General features: G+C 46.5%; 1 long non-coding RNA gene across 1 annotated transcript in view; it reads left to right on the top strand.

The window, feature by feature from the left end:
- LOC125611888 overlaps positions 1-21822 on the top strand; it is a 66495-nt gene extending 44673 nt beyond the window's left edge. The window contains exons 2-3 of the long non-coding RNA XR_007342135.1: positions 14396-14559; positions 15877-21822. This is a non-coding gene — a long non-coding RNA (uncharacterized LOC125611888). The remainder of the gene's footprint in view (positions 1-14395; positions 14560-15876) is intronic.
- The last annotated feature ends 22 nt before the right edge of the window (positions 21823-21844 follow it).

Raw genomic sequence — 21844 nt, 5'->3', positions numbered from 1 at the left:
CTTGCCTGTGGCTCTCTCATTGTGTCTTTTAGCTTCTAGTCACGCTACCAGCTGCCTTTGCTCTCACACTCCAACTTCTCGAGAGACTTCGATGAGATCTGTTGTCACCATGGCCCATGTTAGTAGCCACTTTCATGCTAGGCCACCTCTTGGGCCTCTGGCTGGTCCCCTGCTGGCTGAGTTGGCTGTAGCTCAGAAGCAGGATCACACAGGGTGGCTGCTCTTCCAGGTGGGGTGTTGGTGGGACTGTTGGTGATGATGGGAGTGAGTGGGGGTGCCGGGGAGGCCAGTGTAGGATAAGGGGAGAGCAGGTCTCGTAAGGCATGGCCGGCCTAAAGTCTTGTCCCAGCAATACAAGTTCTGAAGCACTCTCTGGGTATGGGGCTGCTTTGAACAGATCCCAGAGGGGTCTCCACATGGTGTGGGGGAGACAGCCATGCCCACGGCACGGAGATAAGTTCTCACCATTGGATGCAGTGAATGTCTCTGTCTTTCTCCCTTTTAGTGGCTCTGGAAATGACAACAAGGAAAGGTGATAGGACAGGTTTGTGGAGTTCTCGCTGGCTGCAGAAGGTGGCCCATCGATGACTGCAAGCCACGGGGCTCCACTGTGCCCCTCTCCACCTGACATCTCAGCTCATCTGAACCTTTCCCTTTCTTACCCTAAGCTTCACCATTCTGAGGTCTGAGGGAGCATTTGGAGCCTCGAACACGATGACGTGTTTGGTAAAAAGTGAATGACTGGATGGATGAATGAATGGGCAGGAGCAGCTCACTCCTCGAGGGAGGACTTGGGTGCTCGGGCCTGTGGGAACAGAGCCGCTCACCGCTTGACTGGGGTTCATATGGAATGGCAGGCCCATCTCCTAGCTGTGTGCCTGGTCTTCACCACCCAGGGACTTAGACTGCAGTGCCAGGACTGAAGCACTGAGTACGACTAGAGGGAGAATAACAAAAGAGTCTGGCAGGCGGGGGCTGCATTCCAGAAGCCAGGTTTTGGGGAAGAACCGGTGAAGGCCAGCATCCCGTAGGAGGGGAACACCACCCGCAGCGCCAAGACCCATGTGGGGCACAGGAGCTTAGAGTCAGAGTCCAAGTTGGTGCACAGTTTTGGGACAAAAGCCCAAAGCCAGCAGGACCCAAGAGCAGCAAGCCCAGGGCCAAGAGGAGGGGATGCTGAGCTGCTGGGAGCTTGGCCTGTGGCTGGAGGTCAGGAGTGATGTCTTGATGGTTTAGACCCCAGCTGTCTTAAAGATGCAGCTCTGGAGTCCAACATGTGCCGATGTGTTGCCAAGCAGGCCCTTCCGGTCTGAGTCTGTGATGTGGTGTGGGGAGTGGAGGGTCTGGATGCCCAGAGAAGCCCAGAGGATGGCCCCGTGCTCATACCGAGTGCTGGGATCCTTAAGAGTCAGCAGCCCCCACTCCAGGGAAATCGCTCTTGTCTCTCTCCCGACACTGGACTGCTGCCCCTTTGGAAGCTGATATAGTAGGGTCTCATCATCTCAATTTCTTGTCCTCGCAGCTTTGTTACCTCGAGGCCTCAACCAACATCAAGGACTTTGTCTTTCCATTTTCTCTCAAGACTCCCAACAGGTCCCCTGGGATCTTCTCTTGCTTCTCTATGACCCCTTGCATCACCTCCCTCTGCAGTACCTCAACCCAGTGTGGTGGATCACAAAACTAACCCTGATTCTTGACCCTTATCCAGCCCGATGCCTTCTCTGCTCCTTCCTGGGTGGTGGAGAGCTGTTCAAGATCACAGGACCTGGTGGACTGAGGCCAGCACAAGATTGTTGAGACCTTTGCATAGTCCTCAGTGTTGCCCACAGGTCCTTCTGTGGGGTCCGGCCAGCTCTCTGTTCTGCTCCCCACGCTAGACGTTGCCAACCTTCCCCCGTCCCCTAAGCCTGCTTCCTACCAACTTGACCCCGCCACTCCAATTCCCAGCCACCTCCCTTTTCTTCTCCAAGGTGAGAGTCAATTTCCTCGTGGGGTGGAGCCTTCTTACTTGCTGACCCCTTCTGGCCACTTGACAGCTCCTTCTCCCATAATGTGCAGAGGGTTCTTTCTTTTGGGCAAAGGTGATCTCTCCCCATGGCCCCTCCTCCTGCCTCCCTCTTCCATAGGAGGCTCTTCCCACTTGGGACTCTCCTGTCTTAACTCTCTCCCTCACCATCAGCTCTTTCCCCATTGGCATCTCAACACACGATCCTGGCTCTTTCGGTAGAAATTCCAGCCGGACCCTCTCTCAACCCTCAGTCCTCTGAAACCTGGGCCCATCGCCACTTCTCTTTACAGTCAGAGTTCTTGAAAGCCTGGTCTGCCTTTCTCATCAATGTGGCGTCCCTACCCTTTCACTTGTCAACCCTCACGATGACATTCATAGTTCCTTCCTTGCCCCAAGAATGTTCTGATCACGTCCTAGAACTGAAATCATTGCTGACCTCTGTGTCCAGCCCAGTGGACTCTACTTCTCAGACCTCACATACCTAGAAGCCTCTAAAGGGGAGGCCATTGGCTCTCCACCCCCAAAACATCCTCCTGCCTCCACTTCCCTGACGGTGCCGTCTCCTTGCTTCCCTTCTGTCTCTCTAGATGGTCTTTTCCAGTCTCCTTCCTAACATCTGCTTCCTCTGTCACCTCACTGAAAGGTCAGGGGTAGGGGGCTCTCCAGGCTCCAAGACCGATCAACTGTGGTCTCTTTGGGGAAGCTGATTTTTTTTCAAAGGTGCAACTACTGTTGAGATGACTCCCTATTAGGGTCTAAAACCCAGGTGGCATTCCTGAGGGCCAGGGCTGTGCAACTACCTGTCACCCAGGCTATGCCCAAAGAGAAACTTCTCCCTCCACCCCCTAAATCTGCTCCTTCCCCCTTTATTTCTTGTCTTGGTAAATACCGTCTTCAACCACCCAACCGGCCCAATCAACCAACACCTGGGCCCCTTATCATTAGTGGTATCTTCTCCTTTACGCCTGCACCCAGCCTCGCCTCTGGCCCTGTTTATTCTATGGAGCTCCTGCTTATCTTCCTGGCTGCTGCTACCTTGCTCCGGACCCCCAGAATCTCTTGCTACAGCTGCCCACCTCCTCTCCCCCAATGTGGGTTTGTCCACTCTCCATACAGCTGCCAGAACAGAAGTCTACCCAGGCAGGTGTGCTCATGCCTTTCTCCTGCGTAAAATTCTCCAGGGCTGGGCTTCCCCAACACCCTCAGAATAAAGTGCAAACTCCTTAGTGGGGTGTCTAAGGCCCTTTCCAATCATGCCCCGTGGTCCTGAGCATGAGGAGTAGGACTCAGACCTGGGTACAAAACTTGGCAGCATTTGGGCTGTGTGTCTCCACGGAAGTTACTTAACCTCTATGAGCCTCTGTGTTCTCATGTATATAAAGAGGACAATGTGTCTCCTGGGGTGCGGAGTGCTAAAAGATGTCCTGTCTATGCCACTTTGTTGTTCTGTATGCTCCTTTGCCTCTAGCACAGTGCCTCGCTTGTTGTAGGCATAGAGTGAGTGGGACCCAGTGCATATGCTGCCAGCCTGTTCCTTGCTGTCTCTTCCTGTCAGCTTTCGGCTCTTACTCTCTGCTCTAGCCATCCTGAGGGGCCCATCCTCCCCAGGAGCCAACGCCCTTCCTGACCTCCACACCAGTTCACAATGTCAGCAGCTCTGCCCCCACTCCCTGTCCCCATGCACCTCTTTGCAGGACTTACACCTCGTCATTGAGGTTCTTCTCGGGAACCATCTGCTGGAAGTTTCTCCTAAGCACATCAAGCCTGGTTGCTGCTCCTGAGGGTTTCCATGACAGTCTTTCATGCCCCCACAGGGCGCTCACTTCAAGGTCTCACAAGGACCTTTCTCCCAAGTGTTCTTCCCAAGCACAAGGAATCTCGAGGGGGTAGGGATCATGTCTTATTTATCTTTATATCCCTGGGACTTAGCCTAGCGCCCCGGACATACTAGGCTGTCAATAGCCATTTGTTGGATGAACCGACCCAAACAGGACATTCTCTCCAGGTGGCTTTCAAACTCTTGCTCTCATTGTTTCTTGTTTATTTTTCTTCTCTCGGGAGCAGGGGGTGTCAGCCCATCATCAGATTGTAAGCTCCCTGAGGGCAGGGCCCCTAGCAGCAATGTGACCTGTGGAATTTGGGATAGGTGGTTGTCAGGCATTGTACTACCATCTCGTTGCCTAGTTCCTGCAAGAAGGGAAATTGAATGTGAGACGCTGGTCATCATCTACCCTTTGTTGCAATCAAACCCAGTGGCCATGGAGGGTGCTGGGTTAGCTCAGAGGTCCTGTGGATAGTGGAGACCACGGTGGGATGGGGGTTGGGGTAGGAAGCAGAGAAATTTTGGGGAAGGGAGGTGCCAAACAAAGCCCTAGAGGAAATGTGCAGTTTCTCACTCTGGCTGGCCAGGAGGATTGTGGACATTGGCCTCAGGGACTGTCAGGCAAAGACTGACCTTTCCCACCAGTCTGGACTTAGGTTCTGTTTTAAAATCATTTTTCAGGCAGATCAGAGAGTCTCTGAGTGTCGCTTCCCATCAGTTTACCAGTGAGCCTGTCTGTTTGCGGCTGGGGGGATCCCCGGGGGATTTCTTTACCTTGCTATCTGGGTTGAGCCTGCTCACCTGCCTTTCTGCCCTGAGGGGCGCTTCCGCATCTGTACCTTCTCCTAGGCATTACGGGGTCTTCACTGCTTTGGATCTCTAGCAGAAGTGGAGACGGATTGCTAGCCTCCCTGTCTGTGGCCCTGCAAGAGGCCAAGCAGTGAAGGAGCCCTCGAACGGCACTGATCGGGTCAGGCTGCTTCCTTCCCAAGTACCAGGGAGGGGAGGGAGGGGACAGGGACAGGCCACCAGGCTGGTGCCCCCAGCGTCAGGGATTTGTGCCTGAGTTCTCTTTTTAGACATCTTTCTCCATGTCATAGCTTTCAAAGTTTCATTTCTTCTCATTGCTAAGAAATGGGGTCAGGCTGGATGCTCCACAGTGTTTAGGATCTAGAAGGGAGACCTCACTTGGGTAACTGGTCCTAAGACTAACCTCAATAAACATTGCTTTATCTCCCTTCCCAGCACCGGGGGCTTTCAGGGCAGGGATCCAAATGTTTTCTAACCCCACTGGGAGCCAGGCAATTTGAAGGGCTCAGCTCTGGGACGGGTGGCATCTTAGGTTACACACATCAGCGCTTCTTGCTGGGGAGTCAGGATGTCTGGAAGTGAGGGAGGCTGGAGCCTTTTCTCTGGAGGGCACTCACCCACATAGGGTGCCAGAAGTGTGGGCTCACTGGGTGAGAGGGGCCCCCGAGGCGGCTGGTCTTAGGCCGAGCATTTCTTTCAAGGAGTCTGATTCTCACGTGAATTAGGTATTGCTGTGGGCAGGGACATAAACAGTGAACCAGGGAAGTGCCCGCGAGCTGGCCTGCACCGGGCACCAGGTCCGTGGTGTACCTAGCTCTTCAATAGGCATCTACTCCCTGTCTCACCAGCACACACTTGATCTGACCCCCTCCCCCATCTCCTTCCAGGGAAGAGTTTTGCTCAACGTTGTGCAGGGAGATCAAGAGTTGAGGCGAATTAGATGAACCCTTGCAAAAATGACTTGGCTTCTTGAGCAGAGCCCTCCGTGGGCTGGGCTAGAGCAGAACAGTTAGCTGAGGGCTGCCTGCCCTGGGATTACGGACTGCAACCCCTTGTGTTCTTTGTCTTTTCTACCCAGCAAAACACTTGTAGCTGTTTGTGGGTTCTGCATGTGAACATTCAAGCATTCAGCAGGACTATGAGCTGATAGGGACTGGGGTATGTATCTGGATGATGAAGGGAGGAGGACTTCTCAAAAGCTGGTCCCTCAAGGCCTGAGCCTTGGAGAGACGTTGGACAGAACTTTAGCCTGAAACACTTTGGGAATAGCCTGGAACTCGATTGTCTATAGTTGAGAACTGATTTTCCTCCTAGTCATACTGGAAGTGAGGAGAGGGGTAAAGAAGGAGTGGTCCTGAGGACTGCGGGGTCCTCAGACTGGTCCTCTAAAACTGCGGTTTACAAAGCTTCCTAGTTCGAAACTTAGTTTTAGAAGTCCATTTCCTCTTTTTTTTTTCTTTTGGAAAGACAGTGGAATTAAAAACGTCAGAGGGAGAGCCTGGAACTGAGATGTGTTCATTCATTCATTCACTCATTTATTTAAATAGTCTGTATAAGCACTTTTTCTGTGCTCACCACTTGGCTGGACACCAAAAGAGAAAGGAGTCAGAAGGCATGGCTCCATCCTCTGGAGTTTATGGTTGGGAAATCAAGAGGCCTGGCTATGAAATGACCAAGCACACCTGCAGCGTGGAAGCGGGGAGGTGGCTAGAGCTTGCTTTCTGTATCTTGGTTTGGATATGGGGTGCCCCATGTGCCTGGATTTTCCTGCATGGGACTCTCTAATTGCCTTCAAGTTCTGAAATGTCTTATTTAAAACTTCTGAGGAAGGCCTTTGAAAAGATACTCCCCTTTACCTTAGAAAACAGAATTCACAGACACGATTTCATCTCTTTTGGATGGTTTGGTCCTAATCCAACCTTTCCCTCAGTGTTCAACTTTTTCTAGTTGTTGGTGATTATTTCCTTTGAAAGCACTGGCCTTCATTTCTCACTGTAAGGTTCTCCCTGGAATGGTACCAATAAGACGAGAGAACTGCTTTTGTTTAATTAACAAACAAGTTTATATCCAGCTCCTGGTTACTAAGCTTTGGTTTGGTGGTTGAGCGCTGCATGAATATTGTGGCAACTGGTCTCCTTCCCTTCCTGAGAGTGTATTTCTTCCTTTCTCTTAAGGTGTGTTCCATATAAGCAGAATTACTGGGCATAACTTTGAGGTAAGATAGGTCAAAATTCTATAAGATGAGGTGTCAAAATGATTGGCACTGTCTAGAATGTTGTGGGAGGGTAAGGAAGAGGAAAAAGTCCCCATGGTCTGGGAGGCCCCAGGGAAAGCTTTATGGAAATGAAACTTAACTGGACCTTGGGGACAGAACAGAGCCTGGGTGAGTTGAGAGAGGAAGCAGTTGCATTATCTAGAAAGGGATAAATTGAACTCTTCAGCGGAATCAGGTGACGTCTTCATGAGATAGATGCATATATCATGAGGTTGTGTGTGACACTATATTATCTATCCTACCAGCCCATGCAAGGATTTATTTTGTAGACCTTAGCTTGGGCTCCTCCACATTCTGCAGAAAGCCACAGTACATTTGCTGGTTATGATTGCTTCTTGGATGGTGAGGGTGAATGGCAGAAGAGAAACTTGTACCCTGGCTTTTACTCAGATGACATGAAAGGAGACAGTATACCAAGCTTCAGAGGTGGAGGGCAAAGACTGGTTTCATCTCCTTCATGTGCTGGCAAAGGCCCATTCCCGTCCCCTAGAATCCAGACTTTCCTAACACCAGGGAAGAGTGACAAAGCCAGATTTAAAATCCACAATTGGATGTTGGTTCATGGGGACGTCTATTATTAATGAAAAATATTAGGGTTCTTTCCCAAGTTATCAAACCTGGGAACTCTGGAACCGAAGAGTGGGGCAAGGACAAGCTGTCCACTTGGGGCCTAAGATCCTACCAAGTTCCATATCCACTTGAAATGGTGGAGGAGGCATGTTGAAAATTAGTCGCTAAGTCAGTGGTTCAACCATTATGTTGTTCAAATGTGGAACATGTTCAAATAAAAGTGACAAGGAGAAGTTAAATTCATTCCTGCAACCAGCAACTACTTCAGAACATGTCTTTTGGCTCAAGACGAGGGATTAAGCAAAACTAGCAATCTCACTCATCCTAGGAATGACAGATATATACTTTTAAGATATAAACAGTGCTAGAAAATAAAGGTGTCCTTGATGCCTGAAAGATAAAACATAGGTAAAATAAGACTGATGAAGGAAACACTGCTCCAAATGCTCCTGTAGAAGGACCACTGGAAAAAAAAAATGTGTTCTGGGCCTGTAAGTGACAGGTGTGTGGAAGAAAGGAGCCCAGAGTGTGGGATGGACAAATGGTTTGGGTTACCAGGAAGATCGGGCAGGCAAGTGAATTCCCCTATAACTCTGTTTGACCCTTTGGGTCAGGCCATGGACAATAGAAATTTCTTGGAAACTTGGGTCACAGGAACAGAACACTGCTCCAGGTAGCCCAACACAACCCAAGAGAAAGATTTCCATTTCTACAAAACCAACTGTTTCACTCTACCAACAGTAGGTGCCTTCCTTTGCTTATATTGGACAGGCTGTAGTAAAGTCTGCCTATAGTACATTCTACTCTCCCCACCAACAATCCTCGACCTCCCACCATTGCCAGGTTAACCGTGATTTTCCAATACAAAAATGAGCCTGCATCCAGGAGTCACCAAAATTGTATGGAGACCATTACTCAAAAAAGGAATTACTGATTTCAGTAAACAAGAATTCACACAGAAGGAAATATCAATTGTTCAAGTGGAATAGGACTTAGTATGCTTATCAGACCCATGAAAAGTCCTTTGGAGTTAAACCTTTACAATGAAAATTTAAAATTAACAGATGGTTTGGGTTAGTAGAGTGAACCAAAGGGCAAATTGGTGAAATGAGAGACAAAACAGGAATTCTCTTTGAGCACATGGTCTAAAAGACCATGAGATAGAATTATGGAAGGGGAAAGTTGAGATGTGGAGAACATATCCATAGATTTCTGAACCCATCCACAAGCAGTTTCAGAGAAAAGAAATGAGACAAAAATCCCAATATTAAATAACATGACCAAGTGCCAAGTAGGATGAGTGAGAAAATGCCTATAACAAGTTAGACTGCAATACTAAAGATGAGAAAACGATTAAAAACAAAATTCCCAGATAGAAAGTGAGGGGTTGTGTAAAAAGGAAAAAGGAAAAGAATGACGACTGACTTCTCACTGACAATACTAGATGCAAAAAGGCAATGGAGCTGTCTGCACAATGGAAGACGGCGCACCTGTAATGATCTACCCAGTAAAACTGCCATTCAAATGAATGTGTGAGAAAGGAGTCATTTTAGATGTCATAGACTCAGAGAGTTCACTATCCACTGGCTCCCACTAAGAAAATTACCAGGGGTCACAAAAAGCAAAATAAAAGCAGCAGGTTCAGGAGTTACTCTTTGCTAATTGCATACACTTCTGCCTTAAAGAGAGCAAAGCAAGGCAGTCTATCTCAATTGGTTCACTGTTGAAGAAGAGTGAACTGATCTGTCACCTCCCCAAGATAAATGGCAGGTACCCATAGTGAAGAGCTCTTAATCTTGAGCTGCCCTTGTGGGTTCATTATATTAAAATGTGGAATGAGCATGGCGTGTTGACACTGAGTCCTGACTTTTCCCTTTGGCATTTAAAACGGGATGGCTACCTGACTGGGCTTGCCACTATTCTATGAGATTTTTCTGTCCCTTAAATTCTCAAATTTATCTTATCATAAGATAAGATTGGGCTCTGAGATAAGACTGAGGGCAATTATCCCTCTCCCCAGAGCTGATGTTCTGGTTTGCAGTGAACTTATCTCTGTGGATTTTTTTTTTTTTTTAAATTGGAAGCTGGACAATGGCAGACTTCAACTGCTCTGAACAAGAGGTATATGTCCTGCTGAGCAGAGGGGAGCATGACCTGGGGCTTCTGGGAACTCTGCCCACTGGCCTAGCATCTTGGGAAAGTGCCAGCCCTGTTGGATGGAGGGGGAATACCCGTCAGGAAGAGGCACTGACAATCTTGGGAAGTTATTGTAGGAGGCTGTGGAAGCCCGTGGAGGAATTGCATGGACAAAGCTCTGCTTTGTTAAACCTTGTGGGTAGAAATCAGAGTGAGAGGTGGCTTATGGAGGCGCCTCAGGGTGTTAGAGTCTAAGTCAGGGTATAGTCGGTTCTGCCTGGATCCCTAGACAGGCTCCTCACAGAGGAGGATTTGGAAGCTTTTTAAAAATTCATGTTATTAAAGTAATTCTTACCCCTCAAATTTCTATCTTCTTCCTACTCTCATGTTTGGGAAAACCAAGTGGGGCTAATGTTCCCCACACCTCCTTGAGTGTGCACCTCCTTGGTAGCTTCTCCAGTTCTTAGCCATCCTGGTCCTTGTGAGACAGATCTTTGTGGGTCCTCTTTTTACCTAGTCAGGCACATGTCCCTTGGCTTGTCCCTGGTTCTCCAGGTTAGAAGACCAGACATGCCTAATTATGTTCCAAGGAGCCCCATGAACTTGGCTAATATTTTTTTTAGTCTTTTGATTACGATCATTGACTGTGTAATCAAGAAGGGGGCCCTCAAAGCCATGATATCCTGTCCCCTGGCTTTTAGGCAGGACCAAATTTAAAACAGTTTCCTCAGATAACCATCTTCTTGACTTGGCTATAAAAATTTAAAATATCCCCCAAGAATCAGCTACTACAGTGTCTCTTGGAAACACTCTCTTGCATTTCTTGCAGTTGGGCAAGAAAGGTTATGCTACTCCCCTGCAACCCACTATAATTGAGGGAAAGGACCATCATGAGGGTTCTCTGTATACCCTTGGAAGACCACTGAATGCACATACATGGCCTCACTCCATCTTTGCTCATAAATAAGGCAGCCTCTTGGTTCTGGAACCTGCTGTAGAATTTTTGTTACACATTGGTGTTGGATTTGGCCCTCACATTTTTATTCATGCTTCAGACACTATATGCCCATTGGGAAGCCTCTTAGCACAGCATTTCTTCTGAAATGAAGGTAAAGTGCCTGCAGGGTAAGGAGTGTGAAAGGGTAGACTGGGACAGGAACAGATCATTGTTTAGGGCCACCTTGCAAAACAGATCCTGAGAAGTACTAGCCCACAGATACATCCCCTGACCCTCCGGCATGCTTCTCCCACCTGCATGGAGAATGGACCAACCCCAGTGGCCATGTTTCTCCATAAATCTCCAGCTAGAGAGGACTTTTCTGCAAACCTGGCTTGAATGAAATATTCAAAGACAGATGATTTCTGCCATAAGCACTTGAGTTCTTTAAGGGGAGAAAGTGGTATTGAAAGCTTGTCTTTTTTTTCTTTCTTTCTTTCATCAAAGAAAACTGACTTTGAAGATAGGTAGGTAGGGTTGGATACTCTTGAAGCCTAAGACTCTGAGCCCTCAGTGCACAAGCTTTCCTAATACTCTTTCCTTCTTTCTCTTGCTTGCTTGAAGAGTTAGGATAGTCAGTTTCTTGACTCTGAATGCCAGCTGCAAGGTTCACAATAATAGAATGGAAGATTTGAATGTGACCCACAAAAATTCAGTTTCCTCAAATACCTCATGTTGCAGAGGAAAAAATGAAACCCAGGAAAACAGAGGACATTGAGGAGAGAAATAGACCTTAGCCAACCCCCTGCCTCAATTTCTCAGGGGTCTCTATCTTGACTTCCCACCATCCTTGGACTTTTGGTGACATAGGAGAAGCTGGACTACAATTTCACATTCTCTTGACTTTGGTTCCGTGATTTCTTTTTTCTTTCTATAACTCCAAGCTTCCTCTGAAGCCCATAGGCCTAATTATGCACCAGGGTAGTGTGACTTTAAAGAGTGCAAGGTGAACTTAACCCTCCAAGATCCTGTAACTGACACTTGACCTTTCACCATTAGAGATTCATTCTTTTGTAACTGCGAGGTTGGACCGCCTGTTCCAGAGTTTCCTCCTGAGATACAGATCCACCAAGAGTTGATGGCTAATACACTGGAAGACCTTTTCTCCAAGACAGCTGATACCCAACAGGGTGATGGTGGGATGGAGGAGGAGCCAGGCCAGGACCCAGAGATCTGGGAACACATTGAAAAAAGAAGATCGATTTGGTGACATGGGTCCTCTCTCCATTGTAGACATTCAATAAATGTCCCTACAGGCCAGACTAGATTTACAAGGCAGAACATAACCCAGAGGCATTGATGGGACATTCCCTTCACAAGGCCTGAGTAAGTGTTCCCAGTCAGAAGGACAATATGCCCAAGCACATGTGCCACCAGAGGACACCCAGCCCAGTGTTTTCTGCTAACAGGCATGGAGACTCGGGAAGAGACAGTCCCCTGTGAAGTTTTGTTTTCATGAATGGGCTGTTCTGGGCAATTTTTGTCTATGGCTGAAGAAGGCGGGCCCTTTGTATCTAGCCCAACACTGGGGTTTGTGCCCTTACAGAGAAATGGAAGGGTTGGGGTCAGTTTCCCCAAGAGAATTCTGTTTCCCCAAGAGACTCGACAGGACTCTGAACACAAGAGAGTGTGCTAGAGGCTTGTAGGACCTCACCATCCTCTGCACAAGATCCAGCACCCCTGGCAGAACCCCTCTGTGTCCTCCGTGATAATAAGGGACATTATCCACGTGGACAACATCAAGGCAACCTCAAGTTTATTGGATATTACTAAGGAGAGCCAAAGACAAAGAGTATGACATAATGTGAGTATATATATATATATACTGTGGTCCGAAAGGTCTTCTAGAAACCCTTGGGAGGGTCTTTACATGGGTAGGGAAGGTAAAGGATTGTCTGTCACAAACATGGGTCAAGAAGAGGAACCTCAGATCATTCAGTCCCTGCCTGAGATGCTGACAGACAGAAACGGTCCACATAGCTCATGGCCCAATCTCTTTTGCTTCTTACTCACTGAAATTTAGGTTCCGAGTCTACAGCACTGGAAAGTTTCTTCCAAACTCCATCTGGGAAAAAGCAGTGACAAGAGTGGTTTCAGGGACTCCAATATCCAACCAGGAGAAGGGAGTATCCCACTCTTCCTCTTCACTGACTCAAAATAAGAGGGGTCAGAAGGAAGAGGGCAAGACTCACTCTGCAGAGCCTTCCAGGCAGAAAGCGTGACTTGAACTTTCTAGGGCCTGGTTTCTGGGCCAGGAAGAAAAGCTAATGATATTTGGTTGATCTCAATGTAGCATAGACTATCCTGCAAAGGATGACAATAGATTAGTCAGAAGAAGAAGGAGGAAGAGAAGGAGGAAGAGGAGGAGAAGGAGGAGAGAGAGAGAGAGAGAGAGAGAGAGAGAGAGAGAGAGAGAGAGAAATGGATAGAGGGAGGAAAAAAGAAAAGATCATCTTTGCAGGCTGGAAAAGAGGGTATTCATACAGGGTTGTCCTGATGTTATTATCCCCCTTCTTCCTCCACTATCCACTTGTAAAAGTGCTGGATCTATCCATCCTTCCTTCCTTCCATTTTTCCTTCCTTCCATTTTTCCTTCCTTCCTTCCTTCCTTCCTTCCTTCCTTCCTTCCTTCCTTCCTTCCTTCCTTCCTGTGATTAATCCAATATTTGCTCAGGATGCATTAACCAATTCCTGATGTGGTTGGATGGCAGATTTGGGCCTGTATAAGCTGAATTTTCCAGAAGATTAAAAAAAAAAGCAATGTCTTTCATACCTGCATATACATTATGCAACCCAAAGTTATGCCACTGAGAGAAGTCACTAAAGCAGATGTGACAGGCAGAACTGCAGCAAAAATACAGGTTGATAGGTGCCACTTAGGTGAAGCTGCTTGTCTAGATCCATTGCCAGGTTGACAGACACTCTGGCCTCTTGGGGTGGGGTGAACTTTTTCTGTGCCTGAGAGTCTTAACAGCAGGCGCAATTCTGCTGAGTTAAGTCCATCACTTCCAGCAACAATGCCTCGTGTCATAGCTCCCATTTACTGGAGTCTATCAACGAGCTGGGTTCTGGGTTTGGCACTTTACAACAACCTGAAATGGCCGTTTAACCAGGCCTACCTCTTATTGCAGATGGGCATTTGAGGGCTCAGGGAAAATAAATGATGTGCTCAAGGTCACAAAATTGGTTAAATGTCAGAGTTCAGATGTAAAACTAGGTCTGCCTGGTTCCTGTCCACTTGGTGGCATTAGGAAAACATGAGTGTGACCTGGTTCTTGAATCCAAATTCTTGAGTCTTTCTGAGCCAATGTTCCTAATTTATAAAATGGGAATAAGAATGCCACCAACCTCTGAGGCTGGTGTGAGGACTCAGTGGGGGTAGTGCGTGGGACATTTAGCACAGTGTCTGGTTTGTAGGGGTTTCTTTGTGTGCAGTCATTATTCTGATGCCACCAGGATCCCTCTGCCTCCAGTGAGGCCCTGGATGGGAGGAACCCTGGCCTCCTAGGAGACAGCTTCTAGATTTGCCTGTAGTACTACCATCCCAGAAGAGGGGAGCCCTTGCCTCTGGAAGCCACAGTTGCACTCACATTAAGTGGTAACCTGGTAGATCCAAGAAACAGAAACCACTCTTTTGTTGGGTGATCTTAAAATGTCACCTAATCATTGTGTAGTTTTTCCCATAGAATAAATCAAGCTACTCCTAACCCCTGACCTTATGTATACTTTTGGTTGAGAGTTATGTGAGGATCATAATTGATTTTTGTTTCCCCACAGGTGTGTTAAGCCGCATGGTGAACTGCTTCTGGAAGGAACACCACCCTGGCCAGCTTCTCCAGCAGCTTGCTGGCGGCCTTGGGGGCATCGCTGTGGCCCTCATTATGTACTCCTGAGCAACACACAAATTTGAATACATTTTGAAGTCACGAATCACTGGACAGGTAAAAATTCTATTTGTATGGATGTAGCTGATACATGAGTCAAAGAGAAGTGAGTTTTTGGATAATTGGCTGATTTGTGTAATTCGTGCAAATACTGACACAGATTATTGGAGCTGATGAGATTATGCTGACTTTCAGCCCAGCAGCCTGAGCTGTCGGAAAAATGCATTGGTTTCCCCTTGAGATCTGCTTCTGGGGAGAAATGGAGAAATCAAATGATGACTATCTCTAATGGCTGTTTGCCTACTGTCTTTGAGGCTGCTAGAGACAAACAGGATTAAAAAACGTGCGCACGCGCGCGCACACACACACACACACACACACACGCCAAACAGAACAAAACTCCTTTGACCTCTGGAAAGACCAGACAAGAACACTGTAACCAGCATCTCCTGGAGACCTCTTTTGCAAGCCTCTGACCTGAAGGGGATGGGACAGTGCTTTCATTTATTCTTCCAAGTAGGAGGAAGGAACTCTGTCCTCTGAGTCTTTGTTTTGGCGACGAGAGTGTGGTCGGAATCATAATTCACACCAGTATAAAATGATAAAACAGAAAAGGGTTGAGGGTCTTGCCTCAGACAAACCCCTTCTTTTCAAGATGGAGGGAGGGATATGGGCCCAGAGAGGTGAGGTGACTTTTCTAAGCCCATCCAGTATTTCAATGACAGAATTGAAACTAGCACATCTGATGTTAACCTGATCCATCCTGATGTCATATTCTTCCTCCAGTGTCAATTTCATGTGAGCTTAGATAAAAGAGATTCCGGGAAGGAAATTTAGCTGTCTTAGCACCTTAGGACACTATGCCCCAGGAACTGTGCTAGATGCCTCTGTTTGATGGCTTCTTTTATCTTTACAACCCTCTGCCAGTGAAACACCTCTAAGCCATTTGCACATAGAGAGATTGACCACACACTCTTTCTTGCTCTGCTAAATGTCTCCTTCCTCTTACCTTCTTCCTCTCTTGGCCTCCTTCACTCTTTGAACCACCCTTGGATAGACTCACACGGGAGATTGTAAGTGATAAGTTTTCCTTGAGTTGAGGGTAACGGGTGGGTCAGCTCTGATATGCAACTCTGAATACAGAAAGTATTATTTTCAAGGGAGTTGAACAAAGCTCTTCTAGGAACAGAGAGTGTGGTCTCCTGGTTGCAGGTTTCTATTAGATAACATGCTGCTACCCACCCAGGCTCTCCTTCAGCACAGCCTTCCAGAAGACAAAGGAACTGAGGGTTTCCACTTGGCCCTCAGTATTTTTTGTGCCAATTAAAACAAAAAACAAAAACAAAAACAAAAAACCTCTTTATTGCTTTTCAGATCACAATACCTCTTGTTATCACCAAATTCATGCCCTGTTATCCAGCATTTGGAAGTGACCTGTTCTCTGTAAAGACCTCCGGCAAAGTACACCCCGTATCTCCGTGTCTCTCTCAAGAACCTCTGTTTTCGCATTTGAAGGCTGATGGGTGTCAAAATGCCTGTTCAACAGGATTGTGTCCTTTATTTCGTGGATCTTCCAGGACATTGAAAGCAGCAGATGTTTTTGCACTTGACATTGGGATAGGAAAAGGAAGGAAGATTAGGTTTGTGCCTTTCAAGTGTTCTAGCTCTGGGCCTGAAATCTCACTTTGGTAAGGAATTGACAATATGTATCAAAATGATGCCACTTTTGGGAAACTATCAGTGGAAATAAAAGCTCCATTCACAGGTATGTGTAAAAGAACATTTATTATTTAGTAGTATTTAGTGTCACTCAGAAAAAATAGGAAACTACGAACAACTTTGAAGTTCATTAATGAGGGATTTTAAAATGTGTGGTTTATCCATATAGTGAGGAATTATATAACTTTTTAAAAATGACTTGGATCTACATGTAATTACCTGGAAGGAGGCTTATACTGCATTGTTTATTGAAGAAAACAAGTTTCTGAGTAATGTATATAGCATGTTTCTATTTCTACATAACATATACCAACTGCACACAGAGGTAAAATTTGTCATATATATTTGCATGAGCAAAAAGCAAAAGAACACACAGCAAAATGTTAACATTATTTTAAAAGTTAAGAGGGTTTTTTTTGGGGTAGTACTGGGGATTGAACTCAGGGGCCCTCAACCACTGCGCCACATCCCCAGTCTATTTTATTTAGACACAGGGTCTCACTGAGTTGCTCCGCACCTAGCTCGCTTTTGCTGAGTCTGGCTTTGAGATTTTGATCCTCCTGCCTCAGCCTCTGGAGCCGCTGGGATTATGTGCATCACTGCACACAGCAGAAAGGGTTTTAATTTAATTTTAAATTTAAAAAAAACTAAAAAAGTTTAAATTTAAAACAAAATCCTCTGGGAGGAAGAGAAGAGACCAGGTGGTTAAATGCTCTGGAAAGGAAACAGATGGCATCAATCACAGCTTTGTTTTGTTTGCCCACCTCTGCTTATTGTGCATTTTCAGGTGAGGTTACCTCTGAAAGACCAAAGATCTGCCCCAAACTGGATATGCATTATGACCCAAGTGATACCAGCACATTGTGCGTTTGGAGAGTTGAGACCACCACAAAACTTCTCATGTGTAAAAGTTCCAGAGGCACCCAAGAACTTTGGTGCTTTGATTAAATAATGCACCCCAAGCCATAGTTGAAGGGCGCTTACCATGCTCTGGTGCAGGCCCTAGAGTCTCCAGAGTTTCCTGTTCATGTCACGAAATAATTCTTGCAGGGCCTACATGACCATAAGCCACTGATTTGACCTTTAGGAACCAATAATAAGACCCTTGATAATATTACAGTACAGATAGTTTGCCATTTGACCAACTCTTTCCAGAAGACAAGTGTCACCAGGGAAGAGATGCATCTTTTTTATCTTTTGAGTCCAGATTGCTGAGCACATGCGTGGCCCATAGTCATAGCTATGTAAGGAATCATAGAAACAAAAATGTATGGAGATATTGCACTGGGTAGACTGACTAACTTCCAGCTGGCTTTAATTCGAGAGAGATTTTTCCATAAAGAGGCAAACCTTTATGAAATATTTGAAAAGGAGGATAGGAGTGTACAACCCCCACCAAGTAGGAAAATCGAATTCTGTTGTGACAGCATTTTAGAATATTTTAGTACCTTTAAGGATCTGCTACTGTATTCCTCTTCCCCCTTCTCCAAAGATGTTTGGGTGCAATCATAGGCCATTGAGAAAAATGGATGCTTTTTTGGGTCCTTCTCACCCTGAGCCAAAGGTAAGTAGCTCTAGAGCATTTGACTTTTCGGAAGCATAGAACACCAAGGATTACCCTATGGGTACAGAACTAACAAAATGCCTTCCAAATATTATTAAATAAACAAACTGAATAGTGTCATATGCAGCACAAAGCCACAATGAATTGATTTAATCAGACATTATCAGAGCAAGGAAGAAATAACATTCTGGTTTTAATGGCAAAAAAAAAAAAAAAAAGGAGAGAGAAAAAGAAAAATAAACTTAAATTTCTTTGCAGGCACTGGTGGTACTCTTGCAAATTGAATTTTGGAATATAGTTTAAGAAACATTGGGCCTTGTGTTAGGGAGAAATAGGGCTGCAGATGCTTTTGTGCAGGAGAACTACCCAGGTGTGGGGCTGCCTGAAAGCTTAGCCAGGTAGCTGGCTGCTGCAGCCTTGGCGAGGCTCCCATCTGGCCTGGAAGAAACTCAGCACACTGCTGGGTTAGCTGCCATGAGGTGTGATGGATAACAGCTCTGGCCTGATTCTTGAGGAGGCATGGATTCGCTGCAGTGTGCCGTGGCCATATGTGAGCCCTTGCCACGTGTGAGGAGAGGGAGGAGGAAACCACATGACATGTCTTATATATCTCCCCTTGTAGCAGCAACCACTTTGGAACAGGACCCAGAGACTGCGCCTTCCCAGGCAGCCTGGTCTGCATCCTGACTCTGGGTTACTGGATTTGGGACAACAACAAAGGAAGTTTGGTTGACCCCTAGAGTTGAGCTATTACAGTCTTCATCTTCCAGAGGTCCCAGCACAGGCTTAGTTAGAGGTGAGAGAAATATGGGGTATCCAGCCCTGGGCAGGTAGTACCCCAGAGGCCTTGCTTTGCCAAATAACTAGTCCAATGGAATCCTTCCAGTGACAGGAAGCACTTCCACTATGGCATCTTACAGAGCTGGATACCTTTTCCAGTTCCAGTTCTCCCCAAGAACCTAATTCCAGCCTTTGCAGACCAGATTAACCATCAGTGCAATGTGGCTCTACTTCATGGCTCTCAGGAACCTGCATTTGAGACAGACCTTTCCACAGTGTGTGGGTTCTTGTGGTTTTTGGAGAGCACCTTTTGTACTGTAGAGACCTTCTGCCTCTGTAGTTCATTTTATCTTCAAATATACTTAACCACTTGTCCTCAACCAGGACTGTTCATTAGAATTAGGGTCTTTAAAAAGCCTTGATATGCAGACCTCACTAAATTAGTCACAGGGGAGGCACCAAAGCATTTTTTTCCCCTTAAAGCTCCCTAGAGGATTCTGCTATGCAGCCAAGGTTGAGAACAACTGTCTTGTCCTCTGAACTTGGTTAACTTCTTGGGAGTCATGCTATGGGGCTATGGGAAACAGGCACCCTGGATGTGGATTCTGATTCTACCCTATGGGCAATTCATTCTCTCTTCTCTTCTCTTCTCTTCTCTTCTCTTCTCTTCCTCTCTCTCTCTCTCTCTCTCTCATATCTGTTTTATGGGAATAATGATAGTATCTGAAAAAGTTGTTGAAAGGACTACAGAAAAACCCAGATAAATCTGGAAGAGTCCATGGCATGTAGTAAATACTCTTCAAAGTTTAACTTATGAGCCAAGACAAAGCTTAGTGGATGTTAACAAAATATTTGTGCTCTTACCATTAGATGAGTGTTGTTCTAAGCATTTTGCTTTATTGAAGGGCTACTGTATGAAAAATGCCATAAGCAAAATGTACCTCCAGAACTGCTTTATCTGGTTTTATTGTTCCACAATATCCATTTAACTCTCACACCCTGGTGAACTCTCTGTACCCCTTTATCATCTCATAGGTTTTCTTATCAAAATCTCTTCAAAAGTTCTGTATTTTTCAAAGCAGTTGAGGTAACTAAATTAAGAACTCATTAATAGTTCCTGTCTTTTGTTACCTTGTGTCAAGCCTAGGGTCCATTCCTGAGCTAGGTATATGAGATACTGAGTTAAGTTAGTTCTGTGTGGAATGATTCCACTAATTAAAGTAATAAAAGAATATGATAGCTATTGATGCAAAAGAGATGAAGAAAGACTGGGATCATATAAATGGTAGGGATGGTGAGAAAACGCTCCATAAAATTCCTACTATGTGCCAGGCATTTTTTCATGCATCATGGATTTTCACAGCTCTAGGAGGTAGGTGTTTCAGGTAATCTCTTGTTGTATAACAAATCACCACAGACTCAGTCTCTTAAAGTAATCATGATTTGGCTTGTGAATTTGTAATGAGATGGCTGCACGCAGTGTTCCAAGGTTGCTCAGCAGGGGGGCTGGAGGATCCATTCCTGAGAGAGTTCATTCACATCTCCTTGGAGGCACTGTGGAACCACTCTCCTGGCCTGGGATCCTTACTCAAGGACCCATAAAAATCTCACCATGAAAATACAGCTGTCCATCTCAGCCTCTCCACTCCCCATTCCAAGGGGAGCTGTGTCTGTGCTTGGGGAGAAGCCAAGCCAAGCAAAAGATTTCAACAGAGAACGGAGGAAACACACCCACTGAGGTTCTCATAGCAACATAATCACGCACAGGCAGCAGCCTATTTCGGTGGGAGCTTGTTTCAGCTCCCCTCCTCCCTGGTTAGTCACAGAATGGATGCACAAGCAGAAGGAGTGTGGGGTGGGGGCAGAGTGTTGAACTGAAAGTCGGGAGGCTGGAGAGCTGGTCTCAGATGCTTGGTCCTCTTGCTGAAGGACCAGACAAAGTCCTCCTCTCTCTGATCTCAGGTCCCTTATCTGTCACTGGACCAATGAGCTGTGGGGATCCTTCCTTTTCGGATTTTCTTTGATTTTACAAGTACTGAGATGTTTTTGGTAGGGTGTCTCCCAGGATCTTTAATATCCAAGAAGATGCTTAGAGAAACAGAGGTTAGGGCAAAAGATTTAGACTCACTGCATTTCTTCCTCTACTGCTTCTGCATGATGGCAGAGTGTAGAAGGAAAGAGAATGACGAGGTGTGTTGCTAAGAACTCTAATCCAGGTCTGTGGTCTGAGAAAGGAAAAGGTTAAGGAGGTTAAATTCATTCATTTCAATTTACTCTTTCACACACACACACACACACACACACACTCTCTCTCTCTGTACTCCCATTAACTTCAAGTCTCTCTGTGTGTTCATCCTTCTCATTCTTCATCCTTACTTCTCACCTCCACTTACTGCTTTGTCTTCTCTCTTTGCCTGAGGACCAGGTGATGCGGGTACCTTTACTGCCCAGCATGGCCCTAGCCCTTTTACTTCAATGGACCTCGAGGTTAGTTGGGGACAGTCAGGCTTACACTTCTGGCCATCAAAGGTGATGATAAAAGTAAATAGGGCATTCAGAGCAGATCTCCCCAAATGAAGACACCCATGAAGAGAAGAGAGCCAGGATGCTCACGGTGGTCTTTGAGCTCCCTGCCCTTGACTTGTGGGCTGAAAGCTTTAAAGTGCAGCTGTCTTTCAAGGAGTCAGCCTGAGTGTCCTGTTGCAACTGAGGGGAAGAATGGGTCCCCCTCCCCCATTGTTCTGTTTCCAACCACCTGACAGATGGCCAGTAAGACAAGAGAAAAAGAAGCTCTCAAAGTGAAGACAGGAATGCATTGTATAAAAATTCACACCCCCTGCTGCCGCCCAAACTCCCTTAAAAAAGGATCAAGAGAATCCTAATGGGTACGTGACATCCTCCCTCTCTCCCATAAAAGGGACTTCAAAATCTGGTGATGGTGGGGGATGGGTGAGGAGAAAGAAGAGAAATGTGTGGGCAGGGGGCTGCCAGGAAAGACTGGGGTAGGGGGAGCATGACAGCTACCCTCTTTCCCAAACCACTTATAATTGCCACCTTCATTCAACCCTGCCTGCCCTAGAGGGTCTAGGAGCCCCAAGTGCCTTCGACAGGGAGAGTGGGAGAAAAGACTAGGTAATAACACCAAGCTGAGCCCCAGTGTTGAAGGAGTTAAGGACCCTCCCCCATCCAGACACCCACTCCTTCGTTCCCCAAACCGTAATTAGCTAAGGAAGCATCCAGGAATTGGCAGAGGAGCACGAGTGTTGGGGGTGGGGTGGG

Source organism: Marmota marmota, unplaced genomic scaffold, assembly GCF_001458135.2.
Source record: "Marmota marmota marmota unplaced genomic scaffold, marMar, whole genome shotgun sequence".
Lineage (NCBI taxonomy): Eukaryota > Metazoa > Chordata > Mammalia > Rodentia > Sciuridae > Marmota > Marmota marmota.
This window is presented reverse-complemented; position numbering and strand designations above follow the sequence as displayed.